The sequence below is a fragment of the Zootoca vivipara genome, chromosome Z2 (genome assembly GCF_965207765.1).
Source record: "Zootoca vivipara chromosome Z2, rZooViv2.hap1.1, whole genome shotgun sequence".
Classification (NCBI taxonomy): Eukaryota; Metazoa; Chordata; class Lepidosauria; order Squamata; family Lacertidae; genus Zootoca; species Zootoca vivipara.
This window is the reverse complement of record NC_142585.1, coordinates 7,035,577-7,057,499: the sequence shown is the minus strand read 5'-3', so window position 1 is coordinate 7,057,499 and position 21,923 is coordinate 7,035,577. Positions and strand designations below refer to the sequence as shown.

Sequence of the window (21,923 nt, the reverse complement as noted above, 5' to 3'; positions counted from 1 at the left end):
AAGGGTGGGGATATCCACTTCACAATAAACATGTTGCCATAGACTGTTTCCAGCTACAACATTCGGTGGGTAATCATAAATACACATATACCCACTTTGGGACTGTGTGTCCAACAGCAAAGGTCAATGCAGTCAGAAAATAACTTGTGCCATGTTTTTCGAGAGATTGATCTCTTGGCATATGGGAAAATAAAACCGCACAGACTGAGAGAAGCAAAGAAGGAGGAAGGAGGAGGAAGGGGGGAATCCAAAGTAAATGGATTTAAGTCCAAAATTAAAACATAAAATAAAATTTAAAAAGAATAAAATAAAAACAGCAGTTTCACATTACATTAGCCGCAAGTCGACTCACCTTTTCCGGTGGGCTGCGTTGCAGCCAGGCATCCAGGACTCTGCAGTGATCCAGTAGGGGGCAGAGAGTTGAAACCCCCTTCCATGTTGTCCTGGTTGTATCTCTGGTGCTGGGCGGTAGCCCACCTCTCTTGCCCTTTCACCAGATCTGGTCGGATCTCCTGTGTTATTCTGTCGGCTGCGTTGACTCAGATCCTTGCCATTGTTCTTTTCCTTTTGGATTTTCTTTTCGTCAAAGATAGGGCCATGAGCTTTTGCAGGGTCACCGCTGGCCATGGGTCTCCTGGCTTTTTTCCAGCCACAGCTTTTACCCAACCTGCACAGCATTGCTCAGCCATGTGATATCTATACCAGAAGATGTATATACCTCAGGCCTCCTGGTCCAGGTACCCTCCTTATTCACCAAGATCATTCCCACCTGGCTAGACATCAGTTTACCCATGTCATGCATAAGGCTATGCTGGCCTGTGGTCTCCCAGCTGCGGACTTCACAGCTCATTCCTTTAGAACTGGGGCTGCCACAATCAGTGGCGTCACAAGGGGAGGCATGGGGGCAGTATGTCCCGGGTTCCATGTCTGCGGGGGTGACAAGAAGTCACCCCATGCGCAGCCGCATGTGGAGGATCCTCTGTACGCAGCTGCAGCTGCAAGCAGAGGATCCCGGCTAATGTGAACATACCCTAAGTCAATCTCAATTTAAGCCTGTGTTAATGGGTGAACTTTCAAAAGGAAAGTTGGGTTGTTTTTTAGTTAATGTTGCCTGTGTTATTCCTCAGAACATTTAATGGAGGCGAAGGGTCAGTTTTGTTAACATAAAAGGCCAGGGATTTGCTCCCATTTTCCAATTTCATAGTTACAATGCCGATTGATGTAAGGTAATAAATCCCCTAGAATCTTTTGACATTTGCTACATTATACAGTACTTAATCCTCCTTCAGGCTCCCTTACTATTTTCCCCAGAAGCTATTTTCCTACTAATGCAGTCCAAGACTTGAAAAGTCAGCTCAACCACCCAGGTGTTACAACTCGATAATGGATGGATGATGTGTTATAATAAATAAACAAACACTTCAGAATTCTATTTCCTTTACAGTTAAGGCCAAGGCATCTATATAAAGACCTTTGGATCCAGCAGATTGGTTCACAAATGTAAGTATCACAGTTACCCAATAACTTGTACGATAGGCAGAAGGTTGTAATGTGGTGCAAATATTTCAAGACACACCCTAGCTACTGGAGGGGTGTGTGTCTGAAAGGAATACCTTTTTCCATGATCTTTCAGCAATCAAGGCATGAAATCTGCCCCATAACAAAAACAGCAAATAGCCCAGCTCACAGAGTATACCAGGACCCATGTGAGACAGAAAGTTGAAATGGAATCCAATACAACCTCAGATTGGGTGATGGAAGATTTGCAGTGGCAGCCAGGAAGGCGAGTCTTCAAATGAGTCAAGTTACACATGCATGTGACACCTTTCATGCATTGAACAATCCTGAAATTAGCAGATTATTTTTTTACATCCCTAAGAATATAAGAAGAGCCTGCTGGATCAGGTCCTTGGTCCATCTAGTCCAGCAACCTATTCTCACAGTCTTTTTTTTTTTTTAATAAACCTTTATTAGATATTAAAATTACAAAAGGAAATACCAAGACAAGAAAACAAATGAAAGATTAGCAACCAAAAAATACAAAGAATACATGAAACAAATACAGATTGCTTAGCAATTCAAAAATTAAAACCTTATTAAATAAGCTTCCCAGCCTCAGAATCCCCAGACTGATTCCTTACAATCCTATATCAAAATATAGAGCTGTGAAAAGAACTAGAAAAAGGAAATGGATAAACAGAACAGCGGGAACGAAACATCCAAGGTAAGTCAATGGGGGGGAGGGGAGAAGATAAGAAAGGGTGTGAAGGGAGGGAAAAAGTAGAAAGAGATAGGCGAAAGGTAAATAAAGCTAAAAAGGATAGTCAAGAGGGATAGGTGAAATTCCGACTTCCAAACACTTATAGTCGGTTCCCTTACATAATTAAATTCTACTAGGCTACTCCTTATCTTTGATCTTAGAATACATTTATTCCCTTTCCAACTTCTTATTTCTTATTATCTTGTGCTTCTTAGTCTAAACATATCACCATCTTAGTGCTTATCTGTTGTTTATAGAAGTAATCCTCCACATATTTCCATTCTTCTTTAATTTTTTGTTTTGGTATTCCTCTAATCAAGGCGGTTAATTTAGCTAGGGTCATATATTCGGCTAATTTTATATACCACTCCTGAATTGTTGGGATCTTATCGCCTTTCCAATTTTGGGCGATCAGCGCCCTGGCTGCCGCGCAAGCATAGAGTAATATATTCTTCCTATCCTTTGGTATGTCCCCAGGTATTATGCTCAACAGCAGGATCTCCGGCTTTTTTTCAAAGGTAAGTTTGAGCATTTTTTTCAATTCTTCGTATATATTTGACCAGTAGATGCCAATCTTGCAACACCTCCACCAACAGTGAAAAAAATCTCCCAATTTTTCCTTACACTTCCAGCAATTATTTTGATCGTTCCTATAAATTTTAGCTAATTTGGCTGGGGTCAGGTGCCATCTGTATACCATCTTCCATAAATTTTCTCTTATCGCCATGCACGCTGAGAAATTTATATCCTCGTTCCAGAGTTTCTCCCACTGCTCAACAAAGATTACCCTTCCTATATCTTGAGACCATTTTATCATTGTGTGTTTAACCATCTCATCCTTCATTTCCCACTCAAGTAAAAATTTATACAATTTGGCCAATGGCTTCTCCCAATTTTCTAATAACAATTCCTGCAATTTCGACCTTTTATCCTCAAAACCTACTATTTTATGTTCCCTAAATATTGATTGCACTTGAATATAATGGTACCAACTTTGGCAATATTGTTCAACCTCAGTATAAGATTTAAGTTCGTACTGGTTATTAATTTTCCTAATCAAATCTTTGTATGTAGGCCAAATACCTCCTTTGGGTTCTTTACTTGTCGATGACATTTCTAAAGGTGAGATCCACCAGGGAACTTTTGGTTCTAACAAACTCCTAAACTCATTCCATATATCAAGTAAGGGTTTTTTAAACACGTGATTGGTAAATGATGAATGTTCTCCCTTTTTTTCTTTTATTAGATGAGCATGCCAACCTCCAATATTTTTGAATCCTTCCAATTTGAGTAACTCCGAATCCTCCAGCAAGAACCATTCCCTCATCCAGCACAAGCAGGAGGCCGCGTAATACAGTTTCAAGTTCGGGACCCCCCAACCTCCTCTCTCTTTTGCATCAGTCAATATCCTAAACTGTACCCACGCTTTCCTTCCTTGCCAAATAAAGTTGCTCATATCTTTCTTCCAATTCTCGAATGTTTCTTTTTTGAGTTTTATTGGTAACATTTGAAATAAAAATATTAATTTTGGCAACACCATCATTTTAATTGCGGCAATCCTGCCTGCAAACGTTAGCTTTAATCCGTTCCACCTCACCAGATCCTCCTTTATTGTTTTCCAAATTTTATCATAATTGTTCTCAAAAAGTTCCACATTATTATTGGATATAGTAATTCCTAAATATTTGATTTTTTTCACTATTCCCCACTCACTAATCAAATATATTTCCTCTTCCTCCTCCTTCCTTATATTTTTAATCATCAATTTGGTTTTCTGATTATTGACTTTTAATCCGGCTACCTCCCCATAATCTAATAACTTTTGTTTTAATTTAGGTATGGTTTCCACTGGGTCCTCCAACATTATTATTAAATCATCAGCAAATGCTCGTAATTTAAACTCACTTTTCCCAACCGATATCCCTTTAAGATCTTTATCCATTAGCAGATCATTTATCAAAAAATTCAATGCCCATATGAACAGCAGCGGGGACAGAGGACATCCCTGCCTCGTCCCCTTAGATATTTCAAATCCTTTAGTTATCTCTCCATTGATGATCAGCCTTGCCATTTGTTTGCTATATATAGCATTTATTCCCTCCATGAATCTGCCCGTGATTCCTAATTTCTTTAGCGTCCCCTTCATAAATTCCCATACCAAATTGTCAAATGCCTTTTCGGCGTCCAGAAATATAAAAACTGCTTTTTTACTAGGGTTCCAATTTAGGTATTCAAATACGTCTAACAAAATTCTGATGTTACTGGACATTTTTCTTCGGGGTAAAAAGCCTTGTTGCTCTTTGCCTATAACTCTATTCAAAACATGCTTTATCCTGTTAGCTAAAATCCCCGCATACAATTTATAATCGGTATTCAGCAGAGAAATAGGCCTATAATTCCCTATTTCCTCTTTTTTATCTTTATCTTTCGGTACCAGGGTGATAAACGTATCTTGCCAAGACTTTGGGAACATTCCCCCTTCTGAGATCTTATTCACCATTCCTTTGTAAACATCTCTTAATTCATTCCGGAATACTTTGTAATGTTTCCCCGTCAGGCCATCTGTACCCGGCGATTTCCCCAATTTAAGTTTGTTTATTTCCTCATCTATTTCTTGCCCTGAAATTGGATCGTTTAATTTCTTAAGCTCTTCTGGACTAATTCTAATTCCATTAAATTTGTCTAAATATTTCTCTAATTTCTTTTTATTAACATTTTCCCCTTTGTACAATTTGCTATAGTATTTCACAAAGCAGTCTTGTATTTCCTCCGAATCGGTCTTAATCCTCCCCCCCTCCTTTATTGCTATTATTTGTTGCTGGCTCTGTCTCTTCCTTAGCTGCCAAGCTAAGAGCTTACCCGATCTATTTCCTAATTCAAAGGTTCTTTGCTTTGCCCATATAATCCTATTTTCTATTTCTTCATCCATTAATTGTTTCAAATTAGTTTGCAAAATTTTAACCTGCGTTTTAATAGTGATATCTTTTGGATTTTCCCCCAATTCTTTCTCCTTTATTTTTATCTCTTTTTCCAATTTCTCTAATTTCTCTCGCTTATCCCTCTTGTATCTACTTTTTTGTTGTATGTACAACCCTCGAATAAACGCTTTGCTGGCATCCCATACCGATGTTATATCAACCTCTGGCGTCATATTGATTTGGAAAAATTCCTTAACCAGCTCTCTCAATTTTTGGACAAAGGCCTCATCATTCAACATCCTCTCATCCATTCTCCATCTTTTAAAGCTTTTCCTACTCTCCTTGATCTTTAGCGTTACCGGGTTTTTTTTTTTTTCCTCTTTTTTTTCTCACAGTCAACAAACAAATGCCAATGGGAAGTCTGAAAGCAGGACCTGAGCCCAACAGCGCTCTCTTCATTTGTGATACCCAACAACCGGCACCAGTTGCTACCCAGAAAGTGTGTAAGAGGGCAGGGCACTAATAGACATAACCAGAGAGGCTGAAGGTGATGGAAATGAGCTCACACAGAAAATTCCCAAACGTGATGGGGCACAGCCCAGACCCTCATTGGTATACTGCCCTGAACCTGAGTAACCAAATGTTTTAATAGGACCTCAATGATCCAGCACCACAGGTGGGAGCACACCAGGTGGGAGACTCTAGAAAAGAGGCCAAGTGTCCATCTTCAAGGTAAAGTGATGTCTGTTTAAGAATCTTAATTTAGCCACAAAGTTAATCCTGGTAGAGCTTGTCTGGGGTTCTGTCTGCTCTCAACATTTGTTGGAGGAAGTTGATCACCCAGAGCTATATGTGATGCTGTATTTAGCACATTAGCACATTCCTATGTGGCGCTGTGGTTAAACCACTGAGCCTAGGGATTGCTGATCAGAAGGTTGGCGGTTCGAATCCCTGTGACGGGGTGAGCTCCCGTTGCTTGGTCCCAGCTCCTGCCAACCTAGCAGTTTAAGAGCACGTCAAAGTGCAAGTAGATAAATAGGAACCGCTACAGCGGGAAGGTAAACGGCGTTTCCATGTGCTGCTCTGGTTTGCCAGAAGCGGCTTTGTCATGCTGGCCACATGACCTGGAGGCTATACGCCGGCTCCCTCGGCCAATAATGCGAGATGAGCGTGCAACTCCAGAGTCGGTCACAACTGGACCTAATGGTCAGGGGTCCCTTTACCTTTACCTTTATGTTCTGTGAACTAAGTGTTGATGAAAATCCTAAACTGAGAGCAACAGCAAAAGGTACTTCTAGGAATTGAGAATCCTGGTGATCCCATTTCCCCTGTACCTTAACAGATCAGAAATTCTCAAACAGAGCTGTTGTGAGAGTGAGTGAGATAATGAAAGGTTGATACAGGTTCGGAACACCCTACCAAATTGCTTGATTTCCTGGTTTAAAAGAACTGAAGTATAAATCCTGAGCCCACTGATGGCCACACTTCTGATAGTTGCTGAACACTGGAGCTTGTTGGCCAAGCTTTGTGGTACTTTGTGTCTAGTGTGAGAAACATTTGATTGACAAGCGGACACTGGTCTGAAATGGTGTGGCACAATAGCTAAGAAGCTGAGGAGGTCCTTATTTTTAATTAAATCTCTTGCCAGGATTGAATTTACCTAATTGGCTTAAGCAAATTACCCTCAATTCCACCACTCCTTCTGCAGCATAGCTAAAATGATTGTGACCTACCCTACGGGATAGTTGTAAAGATTGCGACATAAATAAATATACATGGGTTGCTGTGAACACTAATCACAAAATATAAATGTTTGATGGAATTAACATTTGTTTTATTTTTTCCTTACTATATTTTTGCCCACCTTCAATTTGAACTTTAATCTCTGCAGTTCCTGTGGTTGATCAAGCAACACATTCCTGTTTGTTTGTTTGTTTGCTTGCTTGCTTGTTTAAAAATAGCTTGCTGTTTTGGTTGTCCTTGCAGATTTTGTGCAGATTATTGCCTGTCACTTAAGTACTAAATCAGCACTTTCCCATCTTTTATTGTTTTAACACAGCAGTTTATGCTGATTTTATTATTTTTCCCTTCCTGGATCAATATGAATTCATTCTTGGTGGAGAAAATGAGTCATGTCATGAGGTTTCTGCCAGCTAATGACGTTGTCAAGCTCTGAACAATGCCTTTCTTCATACATGGAGTGAGCCATTGAATATCCTTAAATAGACTATTTGAAGTACAGTGGTACCTCGGTTTATGAACTTAATCCGTTCTGGAAGTCTGTTCTTAAACCAAAACCATTCTTAAACCGATGCGTGCTTTCCCTAATGAGGCCTCCTGCCGCCGGTGCCCTTCCACCGTTCGGCTTCCATTCTTAGACCAAGGTAAAGTTTGCAAATCAGGACGCTACTTCCGGTTTTGTGGAGTTCGCAGGGCTGTCTTGAGCAGATCGCGCGCCCTGGTGCTGAGGGGCGGAGATCGCTCCGCCGCCCGCCCCGCCCTCGCAGGGCGCAATTGGTTTGTGCGGCACCCTCCTTGCCAGGCCGGCGCCCAGCTTACCAGCCCCCCGCCATGGTGCACTGCGCCACCGGGGGTCTATGTAGAGCCGGCCCTGGGAGTTCGTAAACTGAATCATTCATAAACAGGGCTGTTCTTAAACCAAGGTACCACTGTATACCCAAGTGTGAACTGTACAGGCCGTAGTCTTAATCGGAGGGGAGGTTGCAAGCATTTGCTGTCCTTCTAAGGAAACGAGGTATCCCATTAAACGAATCCTTTAAGAGATGGTCCTGTCTGGACATCCAGTTGTGGTCTGGGGCCATAGCTCTCATTTTAGGCAATCTCTGTGTGTAGTTCTTCTTTCACGTATGTCATAGGTCTCCCTAACCATTGAATGTAACCCCTGGGAGAATCAACCAGCAGATGGGCTAGTTGATACAAGTTATGCCCAATGCCTAATCCAAAGACACTCATGCGTGGTCATGTAATCCCTATTGCGGGGAGGCAAGTCACGGCACCTGGGCATGCAAGGGGTATTCCTATTCTGTGAGCAGAACACTTCCCATGCTGTGTTGGCTACAACCCTATGCATTTAAATACATAGTCTGAGAGAATTTTTCTAATGCAGATTAATCCAGAAACAGAATGTAATCGAATTATGTGCAAAATGTGCCAAAGTAATGTGAAATCAGAATAGCATCATCCAGCCCTGTTTTGCTTTTGTAGCTCCAAATTTGCTCCTCTGATCTTTGGTATCTCAGGATATCAGACTCTCTTTTTGGGGGGGGGTGGAATACTTACATTTAAAATATTTCTTCTAGCAATCACTGTACAAATAAGACCCATTTTATTGGCTTATTTTAATGTTTTGCCTTTATAATTTTTCTAGAGTACGCTTTACAGAAAGAGGCTGTCCATGCAAAGACTCAAAGGTCAAATGAGTCTCTGCTGTGTTTTTATTATTATTGTACTTTCTGCCTTTAATCAGGAGGTTAGAGAATGCATAATTTAGCACATTATGAGCCAGTTTCCCAGCTAATCTTCAGAATTTTCTTTGAGAGGAACCACTGCATTATTTCTGAGCAGGTGGTCAAATCTCTGAAATCTGCCATGCTTTGCCTTAGGTCTGTGATGATTGTTACTTCTTAGCTTGAAAGAAGGAAAGAAAGAAAGAAAGAAAGAAAGAAAGAAAGAAAGAAAGGTTTTCTTGAGTCTGTTATTTTACACTTTGTTGTATTTTGCCTTATTGAACAGCTGATCAAAAACACCTGACTGAATGACTGACTAGTTAGTTAATTAATTAATTGCATTAGTCAATTAACTGATAAAATATTTATAAAATGGAAAAAGAGCTCTCCCTTGCTAGATCCAGGCAACTTATTATTACTGCTTTGGGGTTAATCAAAAGTATGGAAAAGCCTTTTTATAAAACACTTCTGCAGCAGATTCTAATTTGCTTTTCCTGTTTGGGCAACAATGTACCGATAACAGAACTGCTAAATTCCTCCCTGGTGTTAATGTCTCAATGGCATTTTTACCTGCAGAACTATCATGTTATTCTTTATAAAATAATGTATTACACTGTCCTCTTTCCGACATGCTAAATTGTTTTATGTCATTCACAGGCATATTTCATGATTACATTATCAAACTGTTGATGCCTTTGGAAGAATCCCAAAGCCATGAAAAAGCACACAGAGATGTTCCTTTCTGTGGGGTTGGTGTATGATAGTAGCGTGGCAAACCCGCTAATCCTTAGGCTTAGCTAGAGTAATACTGGCAAACCAGTTAATAATATTCCTTACCTACAGGAGTCATTGTCTCTTGATTTAAAGTGTTTATTTCTTTTTGATTGTATGATTCTTCTTTTATCAGCTATAGGGTAAAGTTCAAACACTTAGCTATTGTATGTTGTCTTCTTTCTAAGATGAGTGGATTTTTCTTAGCTACAGCAGGTTCTAGGCTTTTACATGAACAATCTTAATTCAGTTGTACTTTGGGACTAAATTTGGTGTAAATAGTTGGATTTTCTATGTTGGCTGCTACACCATCTTGGCAGTATTCATTTTTTCCTTATTTGCTGAAGTATATAGATGCAGCTTAACCAAACAGTTTGCAGAGTATTTTTTAGTTCATTTCTGTGGGGTATGTGAATGCATAGCAGTCTATTAGTATTTTTCTTCATTTTAGCATTTTTTACAAATCTTATTTGCATATTTTATTTTAAATATATCCTCTCAACATTTTGGAAGGCATGAGACCTCTGCTTTGATTTCTCTTTTGTGTAATTTCTTGGGATTCTTTCTGCAATAGTGCTTAGGTTTTATCTTTCTCTTAAATGTTAGATTCTTGGATTTTCCTGTGATCTTCTGGGTCTCTTTGTCAGAGAATACAATCCTATATCTATTACTAGCCTTAGATTTAATGTGTTGTGGCTGCAATTCTTTATATCTTATTCTTTATTTCTCATGCTTATTCATATTGCTGTTATTTCCTATGAAGATTTTGGTCTTTTTGTATTTGGCTCTTCTGGATATAGTATGTCAATCTATTTTCTTATTGTTAAGTCCTATTGCTGCTATTTCCTTCTTCAGTTTGCATTTTCTTTCCTCTAACACTTCTTGAAGTTGGCTTTCTTGGCTACACAAGTAGTTTATGGTGTATTTTGCTCTTGTGATCATAATTAAAAGATGGTCCATTCTTTGCCCTCTGGCACCAAAAAGCTTGCTGTGGGATTCTCTCAGATCTCAAATTCTATTGAAGATTAAACAGTATTGTTTAATTTTTCTACAAAGAGTGCATGTGCCATTCCAGCAATGGTTTTCTTATTTCTCTGACCTATATTGGTCCATTCAAAACCATGGATGCTCTCTATTTAAATACATTTTGTATTTTACTGCCTATTTCTTTGGCTCTGTTTTTAAGAAGGTGCCCAACAGGAAGTTTGATATTCTATAGCCAGGAACCTGTAATTGGAGTCTTTTCCGCATTTTAGAATGCTTATATTTTTCATAGCTTCTTTCCACATGATTAATGTGAAGAATTTGTCTTTTCCATATGATTCTATCATTTTTAATTATTCTTGTTAAATCTCAGTTTGCTTGCTGAACGCCAGGACTGAAGGTTTTCTGGTGTATTTGCATTATAAGGTTTGTATCCAGTGTGAATCAGAATAGTAGATTTAACTTCTAACAGGTAGCACTGAAGCTCGCTACAATATTAATCCAAATTCTATCTCAACATATTAGCGTAAGATTCTGTGGGAGCTAAAAAATGCAGGACCTTTATAGGAAGATGTGGCTGGCATCTCAAATGTGAACATATGATCAAATGCCATTGTTACTATTCAAGGTCTCAGAGTCTTTGCCCCTTAGAGTAAGTCTCTTGCCAAACATAAACAAAAAAAGGAGGAATACCTATATACCTATGGGTCTTCGTTATTATTTGGGTCTTCAGTATAATTTATATTGAACACATTAAAATTAAATCAAATTTACTAAATTAAATCATTTGAATATTTAGAAATATACGGGGGAGGGGTTTTCCAATTGTGCTTTTTCTACAGGTAAACCAATCCAGATATAGCAAGATGGGTGAAACCGTGGATCGATGGCATCAAGGGTTACAGCAGGAGTCGAGCCTGCTACAGGAGTTGGCGAATCTGCGAATACAGGATCCACTGCCGCAGGGGGATCCACAGAGGAATCGGGACCGTGTGCCACTACAGCATCATCGAGTCACCTGGGGCCAAGTGAAAGCCTTATCCATGCAGGTTGCTGAAATACTGAGAGTTCATGGCGTTGCGATGACACCTGAGAATCATCTCCTTGCTTCTTTTTCTTGTTTGACATCCACCTCTGCGAGGCCGCGTGACCATGACTACCATCGGCTACAGTAAAAGAGGACTGATGGACACTGCTTGCCTGTTTCAGGGACACCTCTCCTCCGTTGAGGAAATGGGTTATTTAGTTAAAGTTTGGAACATACGTTAAAGTTATTGGACCCTCACTTCTTGAGAGACTCAGTAATCTTATAGCGCTGATACATAGTCTACCTGAAGAGACTGTTGCATTGTTTTCTATAATGCTTATTTATGTTTTGATACATTGTTCTATTTGTACCTGATGCTAAGTGGTTTGAAAGGTTACAAAGTTTATATATGTTTAAAAGCTTTGACAGCCTGTGCTCGTAAAAGCAGCAACAAAGTTTCTACACAAGCACTCAGTACCGTTACATTGTTTCTTTCCCTGTCAGCCTAGGTTCATTTTTAAACAAAAGAAAGGGGACATGTGGGGTTGGTGTATGATAGTAGCGTGGCAAATCCGCTAATCCTTAGGTTTAGCTAGAGTAATACTGGCAAACCAGTACAGTGTGAGAGATAGGAAGGTGAGGTATGGGTCAGTTGTGTTGGGAGAAGCTGGATGGACCTGGAGAGGTTCGGTTTAAACTGGTTGGATCTAGCCTGACAGGGAAAGGCCGGGATGGGTCATGCTGAGGTGAGAAGAGCACAATGAATCCTTATGGGGAGTTTGGAAAGTTACTGAGGATCACAAGACTGAGAGGAGGGGGATGTTTGATGAGAGGGACATGTGACAGGTATGGGGTGTGAGAGATGTGCCACTAGCCACTTCCTCTATGGCGGAGAGTTTGGGGTGTTGGCAGGAAGTGACCTGTACCTGTACATGTTTATGCATGAGGTTTGCTCTGTGATTGGCTGGAAGTTACATCGTGAGTTAATGTTTACCTGTCAAAGCTTCTGCTAATAAATACAGACCCCCGAGCTTTGCCTGGGGTTGGTCTTTTTGGAACTCAGCCTTGTCTCATGTCTCATTGTTGGATCTAACCATTGCTACACCTTTCCTCTCTTTTTTTAAACTGGTTATGCCAAGTGCTCAATACTGCTGTTACTCAGATAGCATAAAAGCACATATTGCATGAAGCACATATTCCATACATCTTGGTTTGCAAACTATCAGGAGAGAATATTAATAAATGGGCAGTCACATATTGGTCTTTTATAAAACAACAAGGATGAAAAATGCTGAGTCTCTCTCTCTCTCTCTCTCTCTCTCTCTCTCTCTCTCTCTCTCTCTCTCTCTCTCTCTCCCTCTGCTTGAAGCTAAGCAAAAAGAATGGGTCCAGCATTTCACTAGAGCCTACTTGGAGCCATGCCAGATTAATACTGGAAAACTGAGTTTGCTATGCAGTAAATATTTTAGGGAAAATTTATAAGGTCTTACTTCATTCTTCTGGGATTTCAATTGGCACATATCAGCTTGTCAGCAGAAAAGGAGTTTGGGTTACCCGTGTGATTACCCTACCTTACCCCACAAATCACAACTGTAAGGTAGAAAACCAAACAAAAAGCAAATGCCTAACTTTTCTATACCAAGGTTTGTTTGGCATGAAGAAAAGAAAAGAAAAACCTTAGGCAGGGCACAAAAGCAAGTTGTGGCAATTTCAGACAGGAAGATGACCCCAAACCAAGAAAGCTTTACTGACAGGGAGAGAGAAAAGAGAATGGAATTCCAGGTGCTGGGAGAACAGTTCTTTCAGACCCAACAAACCTCATAAACATTCTTTCTTGAGAGCACTATAAATTTGAGAAATATGGTGAGTCGTCCCCCCACCCCCCCAAAAAAACCCAACAGTGTTAACAATGAACAATACCTTAATGGTCCAAAGCAGAATCCTACTAGAACAACAAAATCCCGTAACACCCTAATTTAAACGGAGCCTTCTGAGGAATGGTTGAGGGAATTGGGTATGAGTCTGGGAAAGAGGAGACTGAGAGGAGACAAGCTTGTTTTCTCCTGCTCTGAGGAGTAGGACCCAAACCAATGGCTTCAAGTTACAAGAAAGGAGATTCCAACGAAACATTAAGAAGAACTATCTTACAGGAAGAGCTGTTTGGCAGTGGAATAGACTCCCATGAGAGGTGGTGAACTCTCCTTCCTTGGAGGTTCTTCAGCAGAGGTTGAATGGTCATCTGTCATGGACGTCTTCATTGAGATTCCTGCACTGCAGGACGTTGGGCCCTTGGGGTCCTTTCCAACTCTATGATTCTATGAAATCGTGCTATTCTCAAAGGCCTGATAATAAGTTGGAGGGGAGAAAGCCAATAAGACAGGAAAAAAATATCAATTCCTCCCCTGCTCTGCGCCTTGAATTATTCCCTAGAACCAATAGTTTGGCATATTACAGGCTGCAACACTTAGGCCAATTCTTATTTGTGATGAACAACTTGATCATGAAGGAGAAAAGCTCTGCCAGAAGCATGGAGGGCATCTAAAAGATAAATCTCTGCATCAGGCCATCTCTTTAAACTTGGAAAAGGGCACTTTAGTGACATGTCATTGGTGCTTGCATGAATGTTGCATGCAGAACATAGAGTTAATAAAATATACAACACCTGCTTTGGGTGAGGCTTGGTATTATTAGTTCTGAACTGTTCCAAAAAGTCTGCCAAGTGACCAGGTGTTCTGCAAGTGCTGCAAAATTGGTAAAATTATAGCCTCTATTTTAGCAAAATAAAATATCCTAGGTACATTTGGAGCGGAGGTCTTATGAATCCCATCTAGGTGAATGAGTAGACCCATTAAAAGCAGTAGACTTTGTTTGCTCATGTGCATTGATTTCAATAAGTCTTCCATGAGTATGAGTTAGTTTGAAACAGCCTACTGTTGAAGATTACATTGTCGAGGTGATCCACTTAGGGTCATCTTCTCTCCAGGGTCAACTTCCCTCCAATTAGTTTCATGACCAATTCTTCTAGGTTCCAGGCGTTAGACAGATAGATAGATTTTTTTTCCTTTTAGTATTTAGCATGTGCACTTACCCAAAACATGTGAATGCAACTGATGTCATTTATGAGTGCATCATTGTATCCTTTGAATGCCTCCCTGGTTTCATTTTCCATCTAAAGAAAACCCTGAGCATTTGGAGAGCAATAATATATATTCCTGTTGTCTTTGTCCATAGAGTTTTCTTGACAGGGATACTGGAGTGGCTTGCCAATTCCTTCTCCAGGTGGATCACGTTTGGTCAAAACATAACTTCTCTAAGTTATTTAAGCCCCTTCGCCACGACAAGGCAGTGATCCATGAAGGGGATCACAAACCTAGACAGCATCTTAAAAAGCAGAGACATCACCTTGCCTACAAAGGTCCGTATAGTTAAAGCTATGGTTTTCCCAGTAGTGATGTATGGAAGTGAGAGCTGGACCATAAAGAAGGCTGATCGCCGAAGAATTGATGCTTTTGAATTATGGTGCTGGAGGAGACTCTTGAGAGTCCCATGGACTGCAAGAAGATCAAACCTATCCATTCTTAAGGAAATCAGCCCTGAGTGCTCACTGGAAGGACAGATTGTGAAGCTGAGGCTCCAATACTTTGGCCACCTCATGAGAAGAGAAGAATCCTTGGAAAAGACCTTGATGTTGGGAAAGATGGAGGGCACAAGGAGAAGTGGGCGACAGAGGACGAGATGGTTGGACAGTGTTCTTGAAGCTACGAACATGAGTTTGACCAAACTGCGGGAGGCAGTGGAAGACAGGAGTGCCTGGCGTGCTCTGGTCCATGGGGTCACGAAGAGTAGGACACGACTAAACGACTAAACAACAACAACAATATATATTCAGTATTAAAATGCCTACAGGGGCATTTGGTGATGCAATTTGTTACCACAAGATAGAGTGATGGCCCCTAAATTAAAAGAGAATTAAAATTAATTGCTACTAAACCTGATGGCTATATGTAACCTCCAGGACGTGTGGCAACAAGAGATGGCCACTGCCAGTGTGGTGTAGTGGTTAAAGCATTAGACTGGGACCTGAGAGATCAGGGTTCAAATCTCCACTGAGTGACCTTGGGCAAGTCACAGTCTCTCAACCTAATCTACATTATAGGTTGTTGTGGTCAAATGAGCAGACAAGGAACCATATATGGTACCTTGAGATCATTAGAGGAAAAAGTTGGGATATAAATGCATATAAAATAAAATAAAATGTATTGCTTGTTAGCTTTTCCAGAGACTACTGGTTAGTTCCTGTGAGAAACACAAGGGTTGGCCTGATAGGCCTTTAGACTGACCCAACAGGGCACTTCTTATATACTTTTATTCTTATGCAACCTCTGAAATATATTTTCTTTAGCAATATCCTTCTTGATGGCTTCAAGAGAGAAGAAAGGAGGTATGTGACCTGCCTCCTGCTTCTTGATCTCTTGTTGACTTTTGATCCCATTGACCATGGTACCAGTATCCTCCTGGACTGGCTCTGGGGAGTGGGAATTGTATTGCAGTGGTATCAAGCCTACCTTCATGACTAAGTCCAGAGAATAGCATTTGGAGAGTGCCTTTCGGCCCCCTTGTGGCCATGCTATGGGGTGCCACAGGGCTATCTTATCTCCAGTGCTCGTTCATATCAGCATGAAGCTATTGGGAGTGGTCATTAGGAGTTTGGCGGTGAAGTGCCATCAGTATGCTGCTGACACTCAGCTTAATTTCTCCTTAATGCCTGAAACAGGAGAGGCTGTGCAGTCATTGGGCCATTGCCTGGAATGAGGAAATGGAAGAGGAAGAACAAGTTGAACCTAAATCCTGGCAAGACAGAGGCACTGTGGATGAGTAGCCTCCATGTCTAAGAAATTGGTCAATTGCTTTCCTTAGATGGGGTTGTGCTCCTCCTGAAATACTCTTAGTAAATAAATAAGTGATCTGACATTTCTGATTTGAAGCAGTAATCAAATCAGCCGTGAACAAGTATTCCAAAGGCAGAATGCTTTTACTGGCTTACCTCTTCTTCTTTTTTAAAAAAGGAACTCTTCTTAATCGAGTCTGTCTTTCCTTATCTAACCAGATTGATTATATGCATTTTTCTTATCACTGGCTTGTGTATGAACACTGGGCTGAATTGTGGCTACATTTAATGAGGCAGAAATGCCTCTCATAATATATCAACTTACACCTTTTGGCTGCCTTATTTTATGCAAAGCTATCTCCCCTGCCCTAGCACAGTGACTGATCTTGCTGTGACAAAACAGTATCAGATGCTGGAGTCAGCATTTCTTTTATTTCATTGGGGGGGGGTCTGCATTTTTTTAAAAAAAAATATAGTGACACAAATGTAAAACCATTCTATTACAGCCATCTGAGTTCCAAAAGGTACTAAAACAAAAACAAAAACACCAATGTTCACCATTGAGTGTCTTTGCAGGATCTGGGACTGGGCTTCAGTCAATATAGTGTATAGATGGAATAACCAATATAGTGCTTTCCAAATATTGTTGGATTACAATTCCCATACAGTGGTACCTCTACTTACGAATAACTCTACTTACGAATGTTTCTACTTACGAATGGAGCTCCGTCCGCCATCTTGGATGCGATTTAGATAGGATCCATTCTACTTACGAATTTTTAGATAGGGTTGCTTCGACTTACGAATTTTTTCTCCCAATGCATTCCTATGGTATTTGACTTACAATTTTTTTTGACTTACAAATGTGCTTTCGGAACGCATTAAATTCGTAAGTAGAGATACTACTGTAATCTTTTACCATTAGCCCTGCCCAAACCATGGATGAGGCAATGTGAGGTCCCCACCATGAACAGCAGAAGCCCAAGAACCAGAACCTGCCTCATATGTGCAGTTCGTTCCCAGTGGCCTTCCTCCATGAAATCAATAGCCTGGACTGAAAGTCCCACCTTCCCACCACCCTCTAAGTCCCCTCCTCTCCAAGGCTTTCCCGAAGCAATTGGAGGTTGTGTCTGCATGCAGCCTGTCACTGTTCCGCCTGTTTCAGCCCTCTTCTGGTTCTGGGAGATGTCAGGAGGAGCTTGTCACAGCAGAAGGGGGAGAGATCTGCGGCTCTTCACCAGTCTGACTAATCTCTGCCTCTTTACCTCTCTCCTCCCCTGCTTCATCTTCTGCCCCTGATTCTTGACTTCTCTCTGCCATAGACTTTCCCAGCTCACTAAGCCCCATTACCCCTTCAGCTTCCAACACCTCCTCTTTTTCCCTCCTTTATTGTCCCACCACAATCTCTGGGCTCTGAGCCTTCTTCTCTTAGTGATTCACGAACTGGTTCCTCCCACCATTCCTCAGTGTCCAACTAGTCCCTAACACTTGGCTGGAATGTGTCCTTGGACTCTGATAATAATTCTTGTTCACCTGGGTGGACGATAGAGAGAGAGATGTGTGTGTGAAGAAACTAGCCTCCTAAACAAAGGTAAAGTTTACATTAAGAATGGTAGAATTGTACAGTTTGAAAGAACCCAGATGGTCATCTAGTCCAACCCCCTGCAATGCTGTGCCCAGTTTTGCCTCTGGCTCTGTCCACTACTGCTATGTGGCCCTTGGAAAATAATGTGGTCATTGGGCTGAAAGAAGTTTGACATTCCTGCAACAGAGTTCCAGCTTCCCAGTGTAATCATGAAACCAGGCTCCCGCCCTGGACTTGGTTGACTTTTAGCAGCCTCCAACATTATAGATCCTTCTCCATCTAGGACAAGGTCACCTCAGACATCTGTGTCAGTGAACCTTTAACATGGAATACAACTTAGAACATCACACTCCAGGTTAATTCAGAAGCTTATCAGTACATTCATCTTTGGCTTTAAAAGACAATCTTCTGCCCTCTAATAATAAATTTAATTTTCTTTCTTTCTACAAGATATGCCATCTCTGGAGGGGGGAACCCCTAAAGTTAATAGAAAAACTGTCTGTCAACTAGTACAGAAATCTCAGCTGAGCTGCAGGAGAGCAGATATTTAAGGAGGCATATTCCCTTTCCTCCACCTCATACAGTAAAAAGTGGAAAGAAAAAGAGAAACTTTTTATGGCACCAAATTTCTATGAGGTTCAATTTTCAGTGGGAGAAAAAAAAGTGGCATTGAGATCACAGGAAACATTGCACATATTCACTACCTTCGGAAGTGAATGTGGCCATACATCTTAATGGAATGATTGACAAAGCAAGTGCAAGCAGTAAGAAAAACTAATTTAAGAACATAAGAAGAGCCTGCTGGATTAGACCAGTGGCCCATCTAGTCCAGCATCCTGTTCTCAGTAAACAAACAAATGCCAGTGGGAAAACCTACCAGCAGAAGAGTGCTCTCCCCTCCTGTGGTTTCCAGCAACTGGTATTCAGAAGCATTGCTGCTTCCAACTGTGGAGGCAGAGCTTAACCATCATGGCTGGTAGCTATTGATAGCCCTCTCCTTCATGAAGAAGATAGGAGAGTGGTACAGGTTCATTTCGATATCAAGAACTAGTGTAACTGGGATCTCAGGAAGCACCAGCTTCACAATAACTTTCCTGGAGGCACTTGATATGTTGAGATGGAACAATGCATTGCTCTTCACATTATATTATGCAAATAAGTATAAGGACATAGAAGGTAGCGCTGCATTCCAAGCAAACCAAAACAAAAGAATCTCATCCTCTGTCTTCCCCTTCTCCTAGTGCCCTCCATCTTTCCCAACATCAGGGTCTTTTCCAGGGAGTCTTCTCTTCTCATGAGGTGGCCAAAGTATTGGAGCCTCAGCTTCACGATCTGTCCTTCCAGTGAGCACTTGGGGCTGATTTCCTTCAGAATGGATAGGTTTGATCTTCTTGCAGTCCATGGGACTCTCAAGAGTCTCCTCCAGCACCATAATTCCAAAGCATCAATTTTTCGGCGATCAGCCTTCTTTATGATCTGGCTCTCACTTCCATACATCACTACTGGGAAAACCATAGCTTTAACTATACGGACCTTTGTCGGCAAGGTGACGTCTCTGCTTTTTAAGATGTTGTCTAGGTTTGTCATTGCTTTTCTCCCAGGAAGCAAGCAATTTCTAATTTCATGACTCCTGTCACCATCTGCAGTGATCATGGAACCCAAGAAAGTAAAATCTCTCACTGCCTCTATTGCTTCCCCTTCTATTTGCCAGGAGGTGACAGGACCAGTGGCCATGATCTTGGTTTTTTTTGATGTTGAGCTTCAGACCATTTTTTTGCGCTCTCCTCTTTCACCCTCACTAAAAGGTTCTTTAATTCCTCCTCACTTTCTGCCATCAAGGTTGTGTCATCTGCATATCTGAGGTTGTTGATATTTCTTCCGGCAATCTTAATTCTGGCTTGGGATTCATCCAGTCCAGCCTTTTGCATGATGAATTCTGCATATAAGTTAAATAAGCAGGGAGACAATATACAGCCTTTTGAACCAATCAGTTATTCCATATCCAGTTCTAAATGTAGCTTCTTGTCCCACATAGAGATTTCTCAGGAGACAGATGAGGTGATCAGGCACTCCCATTTCTTTAAGAACTTGCCATAGTTTGCTGTGGTCGACACAGTCAAACGCTTTTACGTAGTCAATGAAGCAGAAGTAGATGTTTTTCTGGAACTCTCTAGCTTTCTCCATAATCCAGCGCATGTTTGCAATTTGGTGTCTGGTTCCTCTGCCCCTTCAAAATCCAGCTTGCACTTCTGGGAGTCCTCAGTCCACATACTGCTTAAGCCTGCCTTGTAGAATTTTCAGCATGACCTTGGTAACGTGTGAAATGAGCGTAATTGTGTGGTAGTTGGAGCATTCTTTGGCACTGCCCTTCTTTGGAATTGGGATGTAGACTGATCTTCTCCAATCCTCTGGCCACTGCTGAGTTTTCCAAACTTGCTGGCATATTGAGTGTAACACCTTGACAGCATCATCTTTTAAAATTTAAATAGTTCAGCTGGAATATCATCACTTCCACTGGGCCTTGTTATTTGCAGTGCTTTCTAAGGCCCATTTGACTTCACTCTCCAGGATGTCTGGCTCAAGGTCAACAACCACACTACCTGGGGTGTTCAAGACCTCCATATCTTTCTGGTATAATTCCTCTGTGTATTCTTGCCACCTCTTCTTGATGTCTTCTGCTTCTGTTGGGTCCTTTCAACTTTTGTCCTTTATTATGGTAAACTTTGTACGAAATGTTCCTTTCATATCTCCAATTTTCTTGAATAACTCTCTGGCTTTTCCCATTCTGTTGTTATCCTCTATTTCTTTGCATTGCTTGTTTAAGAAGGCCCTATTGTCTCTCATTGCTATTTTTTTGAAATCTGCATTCAATTTCCTCTATCTTTCACTATCTCCCTCTCATTTTGCTTGCCTTCTCTCCCCCGCTATTTGTAAGGCCTCATTGGACAGCCACTTTGCTTTCTTGCATTTCCTTTTCATTGGGATGGTTTTTGTTGCTGCCTCCTGTATAATGTTACGAGCCTCCATCCAGAGTTCTTCAGGCATTCTGTCCACCAAATCTAAATCCTTAAACCTGTTCCTCACTTCCACTGTGTATTCATAGTGGATTTAGATTGTGTCTTACTGGCCCAGTGGTTTTTCCTACTTTCTTCAGTTTAAGCTGTAATTTTGCTATAAGAAGCTGATGATCTGAGCCACAGTCAGCTCCAGGTCTTGTTTTTGCTGACTGTATAGAGCTTCTCCATCTTTGGCTGCAGATAATATAATCAATCTGATTCCGATGCTGCCCATCTGGTGATGTCCATGTGTAGAGTCATCTCTTGTGTTGTTGGAAAAGAGTGTTTGTGATGACCAGCTTGTTCTCTTGACAGAACTCTATTAGCCCTTGCCCTGCTTCATTTTGAACTCCAAGGCCAAACTTGCCAGTTGTTCCATCTATCTCTATAACAGCACTGCTGGCAATATTTATTTCACTTCCTTTCAATTGGAGACAAAGCTCCCTTTGATCCCAGGACAGCTTTCCTCCTATTGCATTGGGACCATGGAATGGCAGAATTCAGTTTGGGCTCACAATGAGGATAATTAAATCTCACCTCCCTCCCTTCCATAATCCCAGCCCAGCTCTTCCCCACCTCCCATGAAAACTTCGTTAAAAAAACAACAAAAAAATCTCCTTCTGCCCTTACTGAAAATAACATCACATCTAGTTTGACCCTGACAGGCCTAAGGTTTGTTCTGCTTTCACAAAAATGATCTCTTTGCCTTACTAGAGCAAAGGGAAAGGTAAATCTTTGGAGGGGATCAAAAACTGGAAAACAAAAAGGAGATATAATATAAAGACATCAGTGGGAGAAGTGGTAGTTTGCCCCACCAAAGGCAAAAAAAAAGAAATGAAATGAAAATGAAATGAAACATTGCACGACCCCATCAACACAGAAACCATGCCTCCAAGCGGAAGCTAGAAATAGATCAAAACCTTTGACAAATGATCAAAGCGATCACAGAACGGAGAAAGTCATTCAT

At 41.0% G+C, this 21,923-nt stretch overlaps 1 long non-coding RNA gene across 1 annotated transcript; it reads left to right on the top strand.

The window, feature by feature from the left end:
• Positions 1 to 2,021: 2,021 nt before the first annotated feature.
• On the top strand, positions 2,022 to 3,674 carry LOC148686545 (uncharacterized). The gene is made up of 3 exons (XR_015948635.1): positions 2,022 to 2,224; positions 2,738 to 2,778; positions 3,507 to 3,674. It is a non-coding gene; the product is annotated as an uncharacterized LOC148686545 (long non-coding RNA).
• The last annotated feature ends 18,249 nt before the right edge of the window (positions 3,675 to 21,923 follow it).